This window comes from Colius striatus, chromosome 1 (genome assembly GCF_028858725.1).
Source record: "Colius striatus isolate bColStr4 chromosome 1, bColStr4.1.hap1, whole genome shotgun sequence".
NCBI classification, from domain to species: Eukaryota; Metazoa; Chordata; class Aves; order Coliiformes; family Coliidae; genus Colius; species Colius striatus.
Genome location: NC_084759.1, coordinates 91547736 through 91570159, shown reverse-complemented (window position 1 = coordinate 91570159; position 22424 = coordinate 91547736).

Genomic DNA, 22424 nt, shown 5'->3' with positions numbered 1-22424 from the left:
CCTGCCTGTCTTTTTTTTTTTTTCCCTTCAAGTACGAAGTAAATATCTTTGCAATAATTTACTAATCAAAATCCAGGTTACTTTGGAACTGTTTTCCTGCAGCTACAGCTATTTGAAATCTTACTTGCTTCCCACCAACCCATATTTTCCTGTAATATTTTTGTGGTGAAAAATTTAAAAGTTAGCAGTTGTTTTGTTTTATAGTAGCTCCTTATGTAGTTTTACTAAACAACGTTTCAGACTACATATTCTTATTATCTGCAGGAAAGTTATGGAGAAAAAGAGCATGAAAAATTAGTTACTTAGCCTATTTACCATGAAAAAATCCTGTTGGGGACAATCTTCCATGTTCCCAGATTTGTTTCTACCATTTTGCTTATGTGCCTGTTATGCTCGAGTAATTTTCCCTTTCTTCCAATCTTTTTCTATCATTCACACAGATATTTTCCCCCTTCACATATTTGTAAGCAGATTTCAGTTTTCACACGATTATGTTCAATTAGTCCTACTGTATGAAAAGCATCCCTCCTCTAATAGTGTTAATGTATTGCTCCAGCCTTCATAAAGCTTGTGTTGCTATTGACTGCATAGCTGTCCCTGCAGAGATATAGGTACTGCAGTACCCAGGAATGCACAGAATATTGCAAGAACATTTCCTTGAGGAATAAAAATATTGTCTGTGGTACAAGGTGACCCTGTATCTGGATTGGATTAATATTTTTGTTGTTATCTAATCCCATAGATAACAAATGTCTGAGCCAGTACACTGTAATTGTTTTAGGGGAGTTGTATTTCCTGTTTTATTTTTTAAAGTCTACTTCAAGACCATTCTCAGATTATTCAAATTTTGTGGGAGGCAATTGTAAATATTTAATTATCTTTAAAAAAAAGGAATCTCCTTTATTAATGGTTCTGGTTTTGTTTTGTTTCTACTAGTGTCTATGTATATTAGTTAATATTAACTAAACAATACCTGAAAAACACAACCTTGTTTTATTTTCTCTTCTTCTATTGCTACATCTTCAAGATAAAACAAACCTCTGCTCTGTTTCCAGTGTTCTGGTAGTTGTACTGAACTACTGCAAGACTGATAATGAAGATTTTCACAGATTTAAACACAACCTGAGTGCTGCAAGGTGCCCGTTGTATGAAAACAAGGAGATAACCTCTTCTTAAACAGGTTGTGCTTAAGCAAAAGAGAGTTATAATTCAGATTGCAGATGGAGTTCTTCAGAAGTGATGCAAGAGCTTGGTCCTTTTGTATCCTGCTGCTTCCTGAGCTCTCCGGCTTCTTTCACCAGGGAGACTGGTTTATCAAGAGAGTGCCAGCACAGAAGCTGGAGGATCAACTGTTTAACACAGCAAGTTTCAGACACTGGAAACTAATTCCAATGGGGCTGGGTAGCCTGATTAACTGTTGAAGAGCAGCAGAAAAAGCCGAGGTGGACACTTCACCATAGTGCATGTCTTAGATGTTGGCAACACTTGAGTGGACTAGATAACATGTAGAGGTTAAAATATTTTTTTCCAATGGCTTATAAAACAAAAAAAATCTTAAATTTATAAAGTTATCCTGCTTATGTTTGTGTGTCCTGATACTAGTGAGATTTGTTATAAAATCCTAGTCAATACACAATCTTTTAACTTTAGACTACACTCAAAACAAGAACTGTGGGATTCCACACAGAAAATATTATTTTCCTGGTATCCTTGCAGAGATTAGAGTTGAGATTAGTAGAGGAATTTACCCTTTAATTGTTGGGAACTGTTAGATGACCTTAAGGCAAAGAATCCACAAAATAGCCAGACCTTTAGCAGCCTATTACATGCCTCAGAAGGGCAGGTATGGAGCTAGCTATTAACATACTTCAGAAAATATCACTCCTTTGAGTCCTATCAGAGAAAACTTGGAATTTTTGCCTTAGATATGCTAAAGGTGACAAATTGGTCCAGATGACCATTAGTCATTTTATTCAGTACAATCTGGTTGACCTTCAACCATTTGGTTATTCACTTAAAAAAAAAGACTTCAAGGACTCCACAGGGTTCACTGTGTCCTGTGCACCCAGAATAAGTAGATTGTCTGTATCTTGAATGCAACCTGTCTGCAATAACACAAAAAATCCTGGCACTACGTGATGGGGCTACAAATGTCTATTTCCTGTTCCATAGAGGGAGACAATCCTGTCCTAATAACCTTTTGGACAGTAGAGCTTTTTGCCTAGAATACTACCTAGATGAGATTCCCAGGCTATTTTGTCAGGCTTCAAATGGGGCAAGAACGGCAGGTTTTGACCCTGCTGAGGTTTCACATATTTGCATGTGAACAGGAGGAGCCTAATGACAGTATTTCATCATGGAGTAACTTCATCATTATCCTCAAAGGGGTCCCAGAAAGACCGACAATAATTCTTTAACAGCTTCTTCAGATGCTTGCTTCTGGATGAAGAAAGTAGGCTAGCAAAATTTCAGTTGGCTGAGGTTAGCCCTCTTGTCTTGTGAAGGAGGGGCAATGACATGTCCCTGGAGGACATAAGCACACAAGTCAACCTTTACAGACAGGAAAGACTTGTGGTGCAAGCCCAGTAAGTTAGGATTGTGTATCTGTCCATCTGCATCAGCAGACTATCATGATAAATCTAAATGTAGGTTGTCCAGAGGTAAGTAGAAAATGTGACCCATAGGCTGAGGATGGAGATCTTAGTCTGCTCCTCCTGGGTCAGAGTAGTGCCCACAGGGACTATGCTGCTGTGAAATGTAGTATCAACAAAAACAGGTGTAGGTTGATAGTTCCAGTACCTATTAACAGTGTAGAATGTCTTGTTGTCAGATGCTGCATGCAAGCACAGTGATCCAGAAAGATTTGGTAATTCAGAGAGGAAAGCAACCTTGAAAATCTCTTTAAAGGTTAGATCTATATCGCCAAACCAGTCTTTCCTTCCCAGGAGCAACAGTCTCTCTTTTCAGCTAGGAAATTTTCATATCCAGATGTCCTGAGTGGCATCCCTGAAATAACGTGTCAGAGGTTTTTTTTTGTAGATGCTGTTGTGCTCATAGCTATACATCCAAAGCTAAAACCACAAAGTAGCATGCAGGTAGCCTGTCACTCCTGTTATGGGATAACATCCCTAATACTGGCAATAATACAAATACTAAGCATCCCTAATACTATGAAACTGAGGGATGTCCCAATTGCTTGCCTAGCACCTAAATAAAAGGAAAGCGAGCATAAAAGAGAAGACAAGAGAAAAGCTATGCACCTCTCTCATAGATGCCTGAAAGTTTTACTTCCTTAACAGCAGGAGCTGTAGACGCACTCTTGCCCACAGATTGGTTTAAAACCTGCAAGAAGATAATCTCTTTAGTGGAAGGTTAGAAAAAGGTTGCTGTGACACACAAAATAAAAGCATCTCAGCCGGCTTCACAGCAAACTGGTTGCATAGCGTGAAACAGCTTTCATGGCTGTGCTCTACAGGGCCTTCAGAGCAGTGAAGTCACTGTACAAGTCACTAGACTGTAGGAACAAAAAAAAAAGGAAAATTGAAGGACCTTGTTTTGTCTCTGATCCTTTTTAGGGTCTCTTTTTTTTTTTTTCCTGGTTGTCCTGGTTTCAGCTGAGGTAGAGTTCATTTTCTTCCTAGTAGCTTGTACAGGGCTACAGTTTGGATTTGTGCACAGGAATATTTTGGCTGTTCCCAAGCAGGACTTGCACATCATCAAGGCCTTTTCTGCCTTTCACCCTGCCCTGCCAGAGAGTGGGCTGGAGGGACACAAGGAGCTGGGAGGGAGAGTGGACAAGACAGCTGACCCAGACTAGCCACAGGGATATCCCATACCATGCAATGTCATGGCCATTATGCAAACTGAGGGTGGTGTTGGGAAGGGGTCAATCGCTGCACAGGCATTAGTCAGTCAGTGGTGAGCAATTGCACCTTGTGCCACTTGTTTTTTTCTTGAGAATCATTTCTCTCTCCATTTAGTTATAATCCTTTTCATTATTGTTATTATTTTAAATATTTTATCACTATTGTTATATTTTATTTCATTTTAGTTAGCAAACTGTTCTTATCTCAACCCACAAGCTTTACTTCTTTTTTTTTTTTCCTGATTCTCCTCCCCATCCCAAAGGGTGGAGAGGAAGAGTGAGAGAGCAGCTGCGAAGTGCTTAGTTGCTGGCTGGAGTTAAATCACAACACTGGTTAGGTGCCCACAAGAACATTGAAGCTTTTTAGGTTACTCTTTCTAGACTGTCCAAGTCAGAAGCTACCTCATAATTGTGAGTATGCACTGAAGCAACTGGAAGGAACGTTGTTCCAATGAGTGAGTGCTTGAAGTGTAGCTTTGGTTATGTGTAAGACCTAACAGCACATACTGTTCCCAGGGCAGTATTTCTATCCCTTGGAAGCAAAGCAGTTGCAAATTACCTTCTGTTGAGGCTATTGTCTAGTGGGATTGTGAATCAGAAACATGATTTTCACATCTGGCTTTTGGATTAAACACACAAAAGCCTGCTGGCTGAGCCACCCAGGGTTCTAGGCTTGTATGGCATTTTGACTGAACTGTAAAATATATGCTGAAAGAAGAGGTACAACAGCGTAGAGCAACGGTACTAACTGCTGCTAATCATCCTAGGAAACGTCACAGGCAGGCCTTGATGGGATTTCCCCCCACTCTATCCTAGGAATATTTGTCCCTAAGAAAAACAGACCTATAATAGATGTTTCTATTTAAGACACCAAAATGTATTCAAATATGTTCCATCTTAGGTTCAAAGGCTGGTAGATAGGCACGGCAGATCTGTAAAAGGCCTATTTTAGCCAATGGAAATGTTATGGGAGAGCTTAGAGTAGGCTAGACTTTAAACCTGAAGTCAAGAGCTTTTCCCAACCCTTCTTTACCTCATGTGGTCTATGCAGGCTTTTGCCAGCTCATAAAAGAGCATAAAAGAACCCTGTCAATATCTTTTGTGACCTTGCCTGGAGAAAAACAAAACAGACAAGTTTCCAGGACTACAAATCTATGACAAAAGAAGAAGGACCTGGTTCTCTTTCCTGGTGCAGACAGAGCTCTCGGTGTATTTGTGTGAAACCTTTACCAATATTTTCATTACTGCACTCAGAAAACCTCTGAGCTAAGATGAGATGTAGACTGTAAAGCCCCTGAGGCTTTTTGAGAAGCATTGCCATAAATGAAGAGCTATGTTCAGTCTGAGGACAAGTGCAGAGCTGGCATCTCCACTAATCCTTGGGCTTCCTTATCCATTTTCTTCAGGAATGTCAATACCAGTTTAACATTTACTCAGGCCTGTCTTAAGAAGTTACTAAAATGTCTGTGAAAGGTCAGGTACATTATGATCCCAGTCTTAATGAAGAGATCATTCCGAAATTCTTGTCCTCACAGGTACTATTCAGTGTATAAATGTCCACATCTAAGTCTAACATAAATGTACCTCATCCTGACACCTTGTTCTTAGTATTCCTTCATGTATTTATGTGGTCACCAAAGGCACTGTGAGTCCTACCTGTAGCTCCCAATCTGCATTCAGTGCAAAATAAGGGCTTCAGACTGCTCAAGTGCACTACTAGCCAAGGTCAAAGCTCTCCTGAAGGAGACTGTCAAGTCCAGCTTGGCATTTGTCAAAGCAGCAGTTGTCTTTGTCTCAAAGCTCACTTACTCAGGATAAAGAGGCAAGTATGTTCTTTTTTTTTTCCCCCATGGGCATTTACAGATGGACCATCTCATATTACTCTGCCTTCCATGGCTGCAGTGACAGGCTCCATGAAGGATATCACTATGATGAAACAAACGAAAAAAGGCATTCAAGTTTTTGAAGGAAAAATTGGTGTCTCTCCAGTAAAGACCAATCCTGATATGCAAAAAAAAATGAATGTTTTGGAAGGGAGAATCTGTTTTTCTCTCAGGAGGTATATGGAGATGATCCAGAATGGACCTCACATGCATCAAGTGTGCTAAATATACCAGTGAAGTGCACAGGAGTCAGAGCTGTACGTGGGTCTTTAAAACACACACAGCTGAATCTAGAAATGTCATGACTGGATTGGGAAGACTCACCTGAGTGCTGTCATCCTTTCGAAGGAAGTAATTCTCTACTATTGCTGAGCTGAGAGGTGAAAGGTCTTTCAATACCTGTCTCAGATCCCAACTAATGGTAGGCCATTCTCATTGCTGACAAACTGTCAACCCACTTTCCGACATCCCACTCTGCAGCAGAGCAGCAACAGCAGCTATCAATGAGAAGGGGTCTGAGGGGTATTAGAGCAGATCCCTACACTTCAGAGCTTGGAGGCTGTTTATCTGTTTCTCAAGTCTCTTTGAACTGCTGCATTGTGACCTGCTCAGGGGACTGACTTTGTCCTGGGATGATGAATAAAAAGAATTTTTTTTCAGGGAAGAGCCCTGCTGACTCCGTGACACTGCCTGCTCTGTGTGTGCTCTGTTTGGCTTTGTCCCAGACTATCTGAACTCAAAGCAACATACAAGGGTGAAATTAGGGAATAGAGCTCCTGCAGGATGGTTTGACAGATGGAAGATAAAGAGTTCGCTACAAAAAATCTTCCACGTTCTCCAGAGACTGACTGATGGACAGATGTCCTCTTGGGAAGGCAGCCTGGCTCTATCAGCTTCAAAGGGGCAGACAGTTGGAACAGGCTTTTCACCCTACGAGTGCACTAACTTCAGAAAAAAACAAGGATGTAGAAACAACCCCCAACTGAAAAACATTTAAAGGAGTATTGCATAAAACAGTCTGCCACAAGATGACTTGAAAGACTTGTTTCAGTAGAGCTGTGTGGGAAACAAACAGAAAGAAAGATATTTTTTGTCACACAATAGAATTTTTGTCATGCAAGTTAGCGAGACTAAAGCTAGCACGTGCTCTTTTGCGCTTCAGAAACTAGTGCATGTCTTACCCAACCTGCTAAACGTAAGTCAAGCTTGTAGGACACGTTTTTCCATAGGTTTCCCTCAGACACTTTTGTCTGAGGTGTGAGATGCTAAGACAACATGTATCACTTGTGCCTGCACACATTTTTTGTTTTTTTCGTTTTTAGTGTCATCCGTCCCTTAGCAGCAACTAGAAAAACTCATGTCTAACATAGAATTTCACACATCTAAGTAGCTGTAGTACACTAAATCCTCTTCATGTCTCACTGTTGACTGCGTCTGTTATCCAAGTTGAAATAATATGTACATAAATTTTTATCTCTAAAATATACTACACTGTGAGTAGTGTTCACTTATTCCTAACTGAATTTACATCAGGCATGGCAGGATTTCCTGTGGAAGCCTATGGTAGAAGAAGGGCAGCTCTCATTGTTGGCTGTTCTCTTTGCAAAGTCTGTCACAGAAGAGAAAAAAGCCTGGAGCTAACCTGAGCATCAGGCCTCATGGTCAGCAGTTCTTTTAAGCCACTAAGAAACACTGGACTGACGAGCTTTACACAGGTTGCAGATTGAGACCTCCCCTGGATAATAAAAGAGCTAAAATTTGGGCTACAAAGGTGGGGTTTTTTAAGAAAACACAGGAATTTCTCCATGCTTTGGGGCCTTCAGGGCCATGCAAGCAGGTGAAGTGAGCAGAGTGTCACATATAAAGTGAAGAAGTCATATAAAGTGAGAAGTTACGGCCTTGGGAAAAGTACTGATATATTGTAACAGTCAATGGGTGTATGCTACAGCTCTTCATTCACCCAAGGATCCGACTTGGTATGCTGTTTGAGACTGTCTTTCTGCCTTCCTCTTCCCTTCTTTCTTTACACAATTTAAAGTATCCTTAAATCAATTCTGAAAATTTATTTCGGTGAAGGCTACAATAAAACCAGGATTTAACCTATAATACTTAAAGTGACATAGCCCTGCATGGTTTGTGTATCATAAAAGCGGTGTAGCTGGCATATCTCTATTTGTTCTGTTCAGCTCCATGAAGGTAAACTGCAATTCACTTCATTTTTTTCCTTCAGGTTTTTTTCCCCACCCTGCAAGGTGACTGCAGAGGACCATCTTTTTAACCTCACTTGTGTGAGAGGGAGTGTGCTTGATGGAGCATTGTTGTTACATGGATCTAGGCAGCAAATAAGTGTAGAGGTGTCCCTTGGCAGCTTTCTTTTCCTTCTTATGCTGTTGAAAAGAGCAGCCTGGCAGCTGTTTGGTCACAGTAACAGAGGTTGAGATATGTCAGCAGGACTTGCCTAGGTGTGACATGAGCTACTTGCTGACCATCTAGGCCTGCCTCTCTTTCACATTTGCCTGTCTGTGTGATCCACATCCATCTTTTGCTTTTCCAACAAAACCAACATAGATGACCTCTCCCATTTCCTCCTCTCTTGCACTAGTTCTTTCTCTTCCTGTCTTTTTTTCCTTATATTAACTTTCCAAGACTGTCATATTGCTCCATTCCGGCCTTTCTGAAAATATACTTCCATAACAAAAGCCCACCCATTAACAAAAGAGGAAGGGGAAATCTCTCTGAGTGTGTTGTCCACAAGAGAGAGGGTTTCAGAACCCACTGCACTTGCACTTTTGCCAAATCCACTTTTATATTAAATCATTTTAATAGTAGATCTTAGAGACTATTTGTATGATAATATATAACCACAATAAGCACTCAGCTTCTCATAGGCTGTACTGAAACTACAAAAAATAATACATAGAAAATAAAGAGCAATTGCCAGCTCCATCAAAATCCATTTTGTTTCTTCATCATACTGCTAAGCAAGGTACCCCATTTTTAAAGGAATACCATGCACCTTCATCTCCATCAACAAAGACTGCTCTTAAATAGCTCAGTGTGGACAAGTGTGCAAAGTTTATAACAGACTGTTTCCTCTTGCAGTTAATCTGGTGGAACATCTTGCTTAAAAGCACAAGTTTAAGATTGCAGAGGTGCATTTTTGACCTCGATTGCAACACAGTTAATACCTGCAACGTGGCCCTGACTATTGGTTTTAAGAACAGAGATTTCTAAGAGCAAACAGAGGCTCTGAGGCGAGGGCCCCTTGCTGGGGGTGCTGCCCCCAAGGAGTGCTTGACTTCAACAACTTTTGCTGCAGTGAGAGCTGCTTCTGTGGTGGGTGGGGAATGTCGAGGGCAATAAACTGAACCTGGAGAGACCTCTGCTTTCTAACCTCAGGCATTTTTTCATAGTATAAGATAAGGTCCCAGACATTCCTCTGCCTAGAGCTAGGACACCTTCCAGGCATGATGGGATGGTACCAGCACTGCACTGCTCCAGGTTATGATAAGCTTTGGATAGGTGATGTGTAGCAGATGGGTGGCCATTGCTTTGCATATCATGAGCATATGCAAAAATCCAAACAAAAATCACCATCAAAGACACAATGAATGACTGCTAAAAGGCTTGACTCAAAGTAGAGCTGGGCGTTTAAGAGGTTAGATTAATGATCTGGGGGGACATGGCCTAATTAAAGACAAATTAACAAAAATTATGGCTATTTACAATATCTATTTGTTCTTCAGAAAAGTGTTTTGACTCAGTTGCTACAAGGAAGAGCATGATTTTACAAAGCTTCATTTTTGTTTAACTTTTCCCACCTTCTCATTGTTTTCTGGCCAAAAACCTTAAGATTGATTCAGCTTTCAGAAACGAGAATTTCAGAAAGTCAAATTTTCCCCCTCTTTTTCTCCCTTTAATCCAAAAGCCAACCAGATATTTGGGAAATGTATTCTTTTTTAAAAAAATAGAATTAATTTAATACCTCATTCCTAAATACTCAAATAAACACCATGAGATTTTCTTCATATTTTCCTCCCTAAAATTTAATTTGTGGTTGTTGGATTTATCAGTACCAAGATTTACCTAAGGTGAAAAAGGTTTTTAAAAATGATTCGTGGGGAGGAGGAATTGAAAAGCTATTTTTAAAAAAGTGAAGAGAAATAAATTGGTTTTGCTGAATATGAAAAAATGCTGTAGAGAGGACAAAAGACCTGCATTTTTACTCCAAAATAGTTAGATACATACAAACATAGACAGATTCATGTTTTTGATGAAAAGAAGTGTGTGTGGAGGGGTATTAGTGCTAAACTTACTGCTATTCTAATTGCTCAATATTCCATAGTGAAAGAGCTTTCCTGCACAAAGGTGAAAAAAATACACATAATTGTACTGTACGTATCTTGTACTGTATACCTTGTACTTCATACTTTGTACTGTATGCCTTGTTAAAGCTGGTATTCTGCTAAAGAAAATTGGAAGGATGAAATATGTGGGTTTGCCTCCACCTCTCTTCTGATAGTAAGCAGAAATGAATGATCAAAATTATGGCAAGAGGTGTGAATTTTCTTATTAATTATTTAGTTTTACTTTAATTGGTACCTACACTATTTAGGGTTATTTGAAAGTGGAACCACGTGCACAGAAAACAGTACATATTACCAATTGTATTGTTGGAGATCCTTTATTTGGCCATAAGTCCTTGAATTATCAAGTGATAGTTTTTTTAAGATTAGTACATTTACATTCCACATGCACATGCACGCTGCTGCATGATTAAGCAGAATGAATCACAATAATAAAAACTATGGGCAATGTTAGAAGGATAGTTTGCTTTTGCTTATGGGTGTGTGAGAGAAGAGAGAAATGGAACTTTGGGAGGAGGAGGTCTAACCTGGACTTCCTTCTTCTCCCCAGACCTGCATTTTGTAACGTGATCAGAAACTTAATAGGATTATAAGGCTGAAACTGCAAACCTTGATATACATGAGTAACTATGCTGAGTAATACTACTGAATTCCCCAGAGTCCATCCTGCACTAGGCATTGCTCTTCTGCTTATGTGCCAAGTTGGACCAGGTTCCTCCCCTCCAAAGGTACTGGAAGTATAAAGGCCCACATAGTCTCAGTGGAGATTGAGATGGTTTGGCTCACCTGAAAAACAGATTCTGAGTAGCTACCCACTGTTTGGGGTTACTTCCTGAGAAACTTAGCCAAATCTGTTAATCACTTCATTAACTCCAAGTAAAGGAGAATAAATGGTATAGCCACCTGGTATTCTTTGTGGTTTAAAAGGCAGAATGAAGAAAATCTCATTCATTAGCTTGATGATATGTGAAAATACAGACCTCTGTGCCTTCTCCCAAGAACCTTTACTACATAGTAAGATGCAGCTGGTAAAGACTCGTCAGATTGGCTGCATCACAAGCTTTTAAAAATAGATATTTGTTAATATTGATTTATGCAGTTAAACGTGGCAAGTTCATATTGTTGGACACTAGACGAAAAGAACCCTAGGCATAATCAATTAAAGACAATGGAATTATCCAAGGATTTCGTTGGAGCATCATATGCATACATATTTTCAGTCCCTTGTAATTACATTGGTTCAACATAGGTTCAAGGGAATATATGGATGTTACTTTAAAAAAAACTTTTGTGAATTTTTAATTTGGTGGTGGTGTGATATCAGGGGTGAGGCCACATTAAGAGACTTAGAGAAAATGAAGACATGAGCTGAAAATCATAGAATTAAATTAAGATGGGAGGTAATAAGAAATGGAATGGAAAAAAAATCAGAAAACTTCTAAAGGAATTTAGGATCAAAAGGGTCTGTTGACTGTAAGAACTTGCAGTGGGATGCCTGTGTAAGATAGCCTAAAGCTCTAACTATTAGTATAGTGGTCTTAATTCAGGAGACTCTAGAAATGAAAAGGAAGTACACAGAAGGACAAAGCAGGGATGGGCTACCTGGGAGGCATATGGAGGTGTTGTCTGGGCATGCAAGAATGGAGTTAGCGAAACCAAAACTCATCTCAAGGTGGATCTAGTAAAGGATGTGAAGTACATACAGGAAGGTTTCTATATTTGCAGTAAAATGAACGCTAAGAAAAATGTGGACCTGATGTTTGGTAGGGTTGAGGACTTAATGCTAAGTAAAAAACGGACTGAGATGCTCAATGCCTTTTTTTCCCTGTTTATTACTGGTCAGGTTTGCTCTCTGGTCTCTGAGATGTCTGAACCACTAGTGGAGTCTGTGAAAGTGAAAAGAGACTCACAGGGAGACAGAGTTTGAGTGCCTGGGCTAATTAGCCATAGACAAGTCTGTGGGACCAAGTGGGACGCATCTAGATAGTTTAGGGAAACTGGGCTATGTCACTGCAAGGCCACCCTCTGTCATCAGTCACAGTGAGGATCTTGACAACTGGAAAAAGGCAAATGTCACACCCATCCCTAAGAAAGGCAAGAAGGGAGCTAGAGGCTGGTCAACCGCAGCTCATTCCCTGGGGAGCTCATACAGCAAATCTCTCACAAACCATTTCCAAACACACAAACAAGAAGAAGTTGGTTTGTAACAGCCAACATGGATTTAACAAGGGCAAACTGTGCCCTTCCAGCTGGACTGCTTTCTATGCTGATACTACTGGCTCTGCTGGATAATGAGAGAGAAGCAGACACCATGTTCCTAGACTTCAGCAAGGCCTTTGACACTGTTTTCTTCAATATCTTTATTGCCAAACTGGTGAGATCTGGATTGGATAGGTGGATGATAAGGTGGATGGAAAACTGGCTGGACTGCAGGGCTAGGAGGGTTATTTATAATCCATCAGTGGTACAAAGTCCAACTGGCAACCAGTTGCCAACTGTGTGACTCAGGGATCAACACTAGGACCAGTGGTGTTTTATGCCTTTATTAGTGACCAAGGCAACAAGGCAGAGGGCACTGCAAGTTTCGACTGCAGGAGGAGTGGATACACTGGAGGGTAGGGCTGCTGCTCAGATGGAACTTGTCAAGGGTGTAGCCAGCAAGTCAAGGGTGGTGATCCTCTCTGTTCAACACTAATGAGGCCACATCTTGAGTGCTGTGTCCAGGTTGGGGCTGCCAGTACAAGAAACATGTGAATTTACAGGAGCAAGTCTTAGCACAGGGCCACCAAAATGGTCAGAGGGCATATAAGAATAGGTAGAGGGAGCTGGGACTCTTAAGGCAAGAGGAAAAATCATCAAAGGCCTGGGAAGGAGTAATTTGCAAAGTGTGGTGCAAAGACATATTTATGGGGTGTCATAAGAACAAGAAAACCTAACCTGAGTTTTGAGAAGAGTATTAGGTTTATTTCTCCATGTTTCCTTTGTTTATTTGGGATTTTCTTTAGGATCCAAGCAGATCTTGTTTTAGCAAGCTCTGAAAAGCTCTGGAGCTTTGCTTTCCATTCAGTTTTCTGTCCAAATTAATTTAATGAAGAAGGCAATACACCTAGCAGTTGGTTTTGCCACAAGGTTAAACAAAAACCTAATTGCAGCAGAATTATTTTGCATATTAACTTACATAAGCATTATTGTAATTTTGTTTGAAGTTTGATGTTAAAGCACATAATTTCACCATCAGTCTTAAGGAAGAGAATATGTTTTTCACATCTGTTTGGTTGCCTCAAGAATTACAATCACATGATAAAGGATATTAACAGTTGAATATAGGGATGAGTTGAAGGTGCCTTTTGATGCCTCGTAATATAAGTCAAAACTTTGAACAGTAACATTTCTGTTGGGCTGTTCTGCTAATAGAGTGCTATTATTTTATAATCCTATAATTAGTAGTTGCATAACTCTGTTTCTTCCTGGCATGTTCCCACTCAACTGTGCCTATGAAGTGCTGGGTTTTGGAACTCTCAGGAGTTCAAGTTACATAGAACAAATTTAATGTGCAACAAGCATTTTGACAAAGAGCTCGTGGAAGTCATTATTAGGAGGAGACAATGTATTCAAATAGACTATACAACCATAAGCGGAAAACATGGGATTGTATATTTGGAGATATCCCTAGGAGTTGATGTGTGTGCTAAGGTACTCCATCATAAGGGTGTAAAGTATAGCCTGAGCTTTGTCATCTTATCACTTGTCTTCATTTTAACAGGAAACCAGGAAAGAAGGTAAGTACCAGGAGTCTTCTGAACTGCTGGAATCTCAAGGAAAGCACCACTAAGCATGAGGGTAAAGATGGCCCCAGGGAAGGTTATTAATATGGAGATGGGCACCCTTCACACCTGTGGAGCAATCACCATCCTGGCATAGGGAAGATCCACATTCAAGATTCAAAGATCAGATGGGAGGAGAACTAAATTCTTCCCTATTTCTCAACCTGCAGCCCATCCCACTGATTAAGGGTATCTGTTCTCTGGATCTGATCATGTGTAAGAGTGGAGGTTGATCCAGAGAGCACGTCAGGGTATGGGAAACTGGTAAGGGACAGGCCCTGGCTTTCTCTGCAGTTCAGCATGACTGAGGGCTCCGAGTCACACAGCTAAGAGGTACAGAGAGATATATGTCAGCTGATGGGGACCTGGAGGGGCTTCAGCAGTATTGGAAATTTGTATTTGAGTACTTTGGCACTATGAGACTTGACCTCACTTTTTCTTGGCTTCCTTCTCTCAACTACTAAATGCGAGCAGAAAACAATTGCCTGCCTGGTTTTGTGAGAATAAATGCAACAAATACAGCATCCATACACCAAGATGGGGAAAGTAGATTGTCAAGGTATTATTACACAAATAAGATATGAAATATACAAATACTCGATACATAAATAAACAGCAAATATACAAATACTTGATATACAAATAGATCAAGGTATTATTATACAAATAAGGAACAGATGGGTATACTAGCAAAAAATAAAAGGAAAGATAGGGAGTGGAGAAATTTAGCTTCACCTGGCCTAACAACATGCTTGTAACACAAATCTGCAGTGGTGTTGCATTGCACCAACCCAGCCAATCTGCCACCAAGCAGTTATTGATCCATGGGATGTGTGTCAGCACCTCTGATCGAGAAATGCTGTACAGGCAGTGCTCCCTCTCCTTCAAGAAGATGGTAGATCTACCAAGTGTTGTTCCCCCCCACGTTTTAATCTAAATTGATGTGTAGGAGAATGGGTAAAAAAGCTTAGAGATATCTTATTATAATTTATCACAAGCATTTTCACTGTTAGCATTAGTCTTTTTTGGATCTGCTTCATCTTTCTGCCTTTCCTTCCGTGTTGCTCAATTTTCTGGTCAAAACTGGGAGAACAAGTAGCATGGTTAATAATCTCTGAAGCATAAGAATAATAAAACATGTTATCTTAAACTGCAGGTTAGGTATAAAAATAGTAGAAAATATTAACTATAAATATATAATAACATAGAAATATTAGGGGAAGAAAAAAGTCCTATACATTTTTCAAAATGCCATTATTTTTCTCCCATCTGCCTAGCTGTGTGTGGAGCCATATCCATGCACTTTGGAGACATAACTGTGTTAGGGCCCACATTGTTTCCTCTTTCTATGACTCTGGAGAGCTCCTATAGCCAAGGGAGGCACCTGAATTCTCCCCTTAGCTAATGGTTAATGGAATTAGTTCTAGCTGAGGTGATAAATCCTGCTTCCAGCTACATGGCCTTTTCCCTCCCCCTTCTCCCTCTTGCCAGTAACACTAGTCAGAGAAGAGGGTTAACTGGGGATTTACTTTTTTTTCCACCTTCTACCCTGCCTTCACACTGCATTCCTTTGCATCTGCATTGGAGATTGCTGCAGATTTGCATGAAGGGTCTTCAGGGAGAAGAATGGAGATGGTATGCATATAAATAAAAAAAGATGTCAGCTCATAGTGTTTCTGTTGCTGATTTTGAGCTTTTTCCATCTTGATGCTGGCTTAGTTATGCCTGGCATTCTCAGGGATTGGATTTTAGGGGTTGGATTTTAGGAAAGAGAAGTCCACCTTTCAACTCTAAAAGTCTGAGATCTTCTGCATGACAAATCAAGTCTCATTTCCCTCTGTGATTGAGGAAAAGGCTTTGTAGAGACAAAGTAGGCAGAGATAGATAGATAGATAGATAGATAGATAGATAGATAGATAGATAGATAGAAAGAATGACAGGGGTAGGATGTGATTCCAGGTACAGATACCTAAATTTAAGTTCCTGAAGTGCTGATGACTTCATGTGAGGTAAGCTTCCCTCCTAAAACTGCTCATTATATAATGCAGTCTTAGTCAATAATATGAGCTTAAGACACTTGCATTTGGGGCCGATTCTCTATTTTTGGCATTCTGTCCTCACCTGAGTAAGGCTTTTGGATTCAGTTTTGAAGGTTACAGTCTTCTTCGCTTTCAAGGGTCACATCCTGCTTTAGAGTAGCAGATACAGCATTGCTTTATTGTAACAATTTAATTTCATGTCATATGAATGCATCAAGAAGAGTGTGGCCAGCAGGTTGAGAGTTCTCCTCCCCCTCTTCTCTGCCCTGGTGAGGCCTCATCTGGAGTCCTGTGTCCAGTTCTGGACTCCCCAGCTCAAGAGGGACAGGGAACCTCTGGAGAGAGTCCAGCACAGGGCCACCAAGATGATCAGGGAACTGGAGCACCTTCTTTATGAGGAAAGGCTGAGTGACATGGGGCTGTTTAGTCTAGGGAAGAGGAGATTGAGGGAAGAGCTCATTAATATTTATAAGTATGTAAATAATAGATGTCAGGATGTTGGGACATCCCTTTTTTCTATGGTATCTAGTTAAAGGATGAGGGATAATGAGATGAAGCTTGAACACAAAAAGTTCTATCTAAAAATAAGAAAAAACTATTTTACTGTGAGGCTGAGGGAGCCCTGGCCCAGGCTGCCCAGCGAGAGTGTGGAGTCTCCTTCTCTGGAGGTCTTCAAAACCCTCCTGGACATGTTCCTGTGTGACCTGATCTAGGTGGACCTGCTTCAGGAGGGAGGTTGGACTAGATGATCTCTAGAGGTCCCTTCCAAACCCTACCATTCTGTGATTCTATATTTGCCTTATTTTTAGCCATTTATTTGATTACATTTCTATAGATAAGTCAGTAAAATATTTAAATCTTGGAAAATCTGTTGCAGCAGAGTGTGAGTGAAAACTGGCTTGATCTGCTGTACTGTGCCCCAAGAGCAATTTTCAGTGTTTCACTACCAAAATGTTTGCCAATTCTGTAGAAAAGGCTTCTAAGTCTACAGGAGTTCAAAAGCTAAGCATCAGTCAGCAATGCTATGCTTTATCATTTGTGAGGCTGAAATTTCGTGTGCAATATCTCAGGAACAGATAGAGTACATTTAAAAAAAGCCCAGAGGAGAGTAGCAGGAAGAATTGTCAGCAAAAGCCTCCTACCCAGGACTTCTAAGGAAATACTGTACTATTGTTCAGCTTAAAGTAGAAGTAGTCAAGGAGTATAAATTCTACATGTGCATAGAAGCTGGAAGGTGTAGTAGTTTTAGCACCACTTTAGGATTTTGCATCCTTTCATTTTTATTTCTTTGACATACATACCCTGGAGATAATCTGCAGACCAAACAGTATTCAAACAGTAATTGTTTTTTCTGAAAGCACACAAACTGCATAAATGTTTATAAACCTCAGATGATGTCACTATGTCACCCTGCCGGTGAGTGACAACAGAACAATGGGGAGGGCTGCACTCCTCTGAACTATGGAGTTGTTACTTAGCAACTGCAGAGGCAATGTACACCCTTTGGAGCCACCACCAGCGCAAATAGGCCAGTACCTGACCAATGATGGAGAAATTATCTCTGTATGATATTTCAAGGAGGCAATATTCTTAACCGACAGTATATTTGTAATTTATAGATATTACTTTCTGCCTGTGGGTAAACTATTCAGTAAAAATTCCTCCAATTAACAACTCCGTTATTTTATTCCATATTTGTGTCAGTATTAATCATATACATTATTTATGTTACAGTATCTGAATTCCAGGGAGATAACATTTAGTAGCTGCTACTGTGTAAGAAAAAGCATATGGAGATGAAGTTTGACATTAAGATAAACTAATTGAACAACTGGTAAAAACTCAAGCACTGATTTTGCTTCCCTGACTTGGGACTGTATTTTGAAACACAGTGTTATGCATAGATGCAAAAGGGAGAAAGTGGAAGAGCAAGGGCTTTATGTAAGGGGCCTGGGTATTTGTTAAATCAGTTGATCATGACATACCAGCCCAACTAATAACTATTATGGACTAAGCCACATTGATGCTTAGTGCTCCCAACAGGTGACAAAGCTGTGCTCTGCCCTTCCTGTGAGTCTAACTGCAACAGAGAGCAGTTCACCTCTTCTTCAGTGCTGCTCTCTTCTCTGCCACCAAGTTGTTCTGCTTACTGTTTTGTAAAACAAAGTTAATAAGGCTTTCCTATCCTAAAAATATCTCAAAAAATAGGAGACTTAGGCACTGCCTTTGGAGATATTACACTGTAGTGGATTGTGAAGTGCTCTGTGGGCACATCTGTAAGCAGTAGGCCAAAATATCTCCAAGGCAGTGCCTAAGTTTCAATACCCATCTCCATATAGAATTGCGTAAACAATCTACGTCCCTGAAAACCTGTGACAAGTTGTTTGTTGGTGATTTTGCTTGGTTACTGGAAGGAACATCATGTTCTCTGTACTCATGTGTGTGAAGATTGTGATTAGGGACTCCTCTTCAGCTTCTGGTAAAGCCTTGACCTATAGACTCAGCCTTTACAATCCAGATCATTCATGCGATCCTTCTTCAGCCATGGCCTCTACTAATCCATCTTGTAGTCAGTCCATTGCATGAAATGCTAGATGTTTGAGCTGTCTGCTTACTTTATATTCCAGCTACTCGTTGTTTTTGGGAGCAGTTCTTACTACTTTTTAATTCCTTATGTGTAGAAAAAGCCCCTGAGACCTAGACTGGCAGAATTAAAGATATGCAGCCTGAATTAACCTGGGAAAGAAATTCTTTTCCAATGCAATTAGCTACAACATTTATATTACTGACACTGGGAATTCCATGGCTGCTTCTTGGCATATTGCACTGAAAATGAACTCTAAGTCATAAATGGACTTTTTAAAAAGAAATGGCTCAGAAAATGCACAGGACTTTCCTTCTACCTTGACAAAGTGTGCTTTCAGATAGATTTGATGAAGGGAATTTCCATTGACATGATCCCTCTCCTTCCCAAGTTGGCATCTGTTGTGTGCTGAGGTAGGAACTGTCATCTCTGTCACTTTCAAAGAAAGAAGTTACCATTCTATGGAAGACACAAGGATTTGTGGCAGCCAGTTTGGGAGAAAAAAGGGAAAGGGGCTAGAGATAAAAGAGTGATGTACACACAAAGTATCTCTAGTGTGCAGTAGGGGCCAAATCAACTCCATTTCAAATTTCAGGATTAAAAAGAAGTGCAGAAATATTTGGCTGCAGCAACACGTTGCCTTTGGCAGAGAATTTCTGCTTGAGAAACGTCTCCTATCTTTGGCTACCCACTCCCAGGACACAGTATTTGCTGCCTCCTGTGCAAAAATGTCAGTGTGGTCCTGTTGTAACCTGGATCTCTTAAATTAATTGGCATCTCACTTTTTCTTTTTCTTTTATTTTCTTTTTTTTATTTTTTAACTTGTTTCTTCTTAGTCTAGATCACTTTAGAATGCAAATCTGAGACCTAAGTAGTTGTACTGGGAGGAGGAGCAGTGAAACCTGGTACTGGGAACCAACATGTTTTGTAACACTGCCCTCATCTGACTAAAATACACTTATCTGATGTCTGAAACTGTGGCGTACCCTTAATCTCAGAATTAAATAACTTATGCCTCATGTATTTCAATTCCACAGGTACTGCAGAGAGAGAAGGAGAGGATGGAAATTGGAGACTGAGAGTCTTGAAACCACAGAGGTGGTAGAAGGAAGTAAAGGAGCATGTAGCAAGTTTCATCTGCAGGGCAGGAGAAATGTTCAATGAGAACAAAGTTGTGTGTAAGGTGTTTGTGTGGGGAAGTGGCATGTGAATTGAACGGGAGATGCTTTAAAGGAGACAGAAACTGGAAAAGGATCCATACACAAAACAAGGTGTCTGTGAAGTGATGCAAAGAAGGAGGGCTAGAACAAGAGACTGAAAATTAAGCCACTGCCCACAGTAGGGCTGTAAACTTCTCAAATGAGAGAGGTATTTGACCTATCAGTATCTAAAGGTTACAGACCAAATACTCTATCAAGCATAATTGACCCCAGTCTTTAGCTAGACAAAAAAAATACCCCAAACTACTGCAACATTTTATAGACTGTTATGATGACATCTGCTGTTCTGGGACATTCACCTCGTATTGTTGTTTTCACTTTGGACAACGTTTCAGCTCATCTGGAAGAAATCACACCCCTCTCACTTTAAAATACATGCAGGGCAGGCTGTAGTACCACATCACACCAGTTGTCTGTTACAGAAAGTTCCTAGCAGCTGCTTTCTCTTTTTGTGCCAAATGCCATTAATTTCTGGATCAAGGGAGAGCACGCACTGGATGTGCATGCACAGAGGAGACACATACTGTATCTCTACATGCTAATTTTGACAACCCTGAAAACCATCTTGCCTTGTTTGCCTATTGCAAGAGGCCCATCCAGGTCACTGCAGAAAAACAAAATTGTGATGCAACCCTGTATTCAACTTTGTGACTTGCCCTAAACTTGAAAAACATTTGAAAGCCCTTTCTTCTCCAGAGCCAGACCTTTATAGATCAATCACATGAGGAACTTCCCCACAGCTGTGATTTTTAAGGGCTTCCCAAGTGCTTTGTATTTTCTTTTCAATATTTACAGAATTAGTGTAAGGTGAGGAATGAGCAGGTTTCAGGGAGTTTCTCTTTTGCTGTTTTTGGTTGAGCTTGTAGCACAATGCTGCCTTTTACAAATGTCAACGTGTCTTTTGGGCTACAAGATGGAAGTACCACATTGTGGTATTATCGGGAGAGGTCTCATCCTCCGAGGAGTAGTTCACAGGACAGCAGGTGGAAAAGAAAACTGCTTAAGGTTATTCTCTTTCTTGTTTGATAGATCTTGCCTTTTGTCTTTTCATTGTGAAACACCCTGCTTTCAAAATAAAGGAATGGTGAAAGGGTTGTGTTTTGCTTTAGTAAAAGGAAATGTCTTGTTTTCAGTGATCCGGCCTGTTGGTGGCTGCAGGAAGGGGGATGCTGAAGCAGAAGGTGAGCAGGTGGGTTTCGGGTGCTCTGCAAAGTACTCTGCCTCTCTGCTGTGGCATCGCCATGAGTTAACATGTTGTGAGAAGTGCAACAGTCAATCAATTCTCAAACTAGTATGAATCAAAGGGAAGTGTTGCACTTCTACACAGAACTGCTCTATGCAGATACACTTGACGTTCAAGCCTTGACCAGTTATTTTGGCGTCACTTGATTTGTAAAGGTGAGTCCCTGGCAGGGCGTCTGACAGGGTTCCTATAAGCTCCCTCCAGCCTGTGGCTCTACGAGGAATCTCTGTTTCCTAGGAATAGCATTGTAGGGTGAAAAGGAGACGCCTCCTTACTACTGACTACGTCGGATTTTAAGAGTGGTGAGGTGGGGATGTCCCCACCTGTGTGGCCCGCCCTGTGAGCGGTCAGCTGCCTCTCGGCCGTCCCCCATGGCCGCGCCGCTGCCTGCGGCGCAGTCCTCCGGCCCTCGGCCGGTGCGGCCAGCAGAGGGCGCCGCCGGCCCGGCCATGGGGCTGTGGCGGGCGGTAACAGCGCCCTGACCGGCCCGGCCGCGGCCTGACGCCCATGCTCTCCCGCACCAACCTGAGGGGCTGGTGCCCCTGCCCGCCCCCTGGCGGGGGAGGGTTGGAGGAACCGTGTCATCAAAACGATCGGGCGTGAAAGATGAAACAAGTGTAAAAAAAAGCAAAGCCCAAACAAACAAAGCAACCTCAACAAACACACTTCCTATTTGTATTTCTGTCTGCGTTAATTTCTGTCTGCCTTTGTTGCCTTGAGATCACCTGGGCTGGCCATGAGGGGCTACAATAGGTGGCCTGTGTGTGTGATAGCAGGGCAACCTGGGCAGGAAAGCAGAGCTGCCGCTCCACTCCCTGAGGAAAAAGCCACACCATGAGGGGCTCTGGGCAGCTCGATGGGCAGGAAAGGGTGAGCTATGTGCCACACGTTCTGCAGCTATTTGGGGGATGTGTGTGTGTGGCTTCCATTCATGGGCCTTTCTCCTGAAGTGGATCTGATGGAAGCACAGAGAGTCTTGCCCTTGGGGACTCGCTGCTGGAGGTGCTGCGCTGTGGGGCACAGGGTGCAGTGGAAATTGGAGAGTCCCTGCGCAACTATGACAAAAGCATCGTTGCCTGCCATTATGCTGTATGGAGGAAACTTCTACCTCCTTTAGGGTCTTTTTAAATTTTTTCCCTGAGTGGTACATGCAAGTCCCTAGTCAAGATTCTAAGCTACAAGAAAAGCACTTTTGCCTTGTATAGACTTCAGTGCTGTTTACGGGCTTTCCAGAGCTCATCCTGTGTGAAGGGAGATGTGGTAAAAAACACTGGCCACCATCTCAGGGGCTCCAGTGCTGCTGTGTTGGAGTAGTCCTATTTGGGACACTGGAACAAATAGTGGTGCAGAGTCTGGATGCAAAGCAATTTTTTTTCACTTTTTAACTTTAAATTGCATA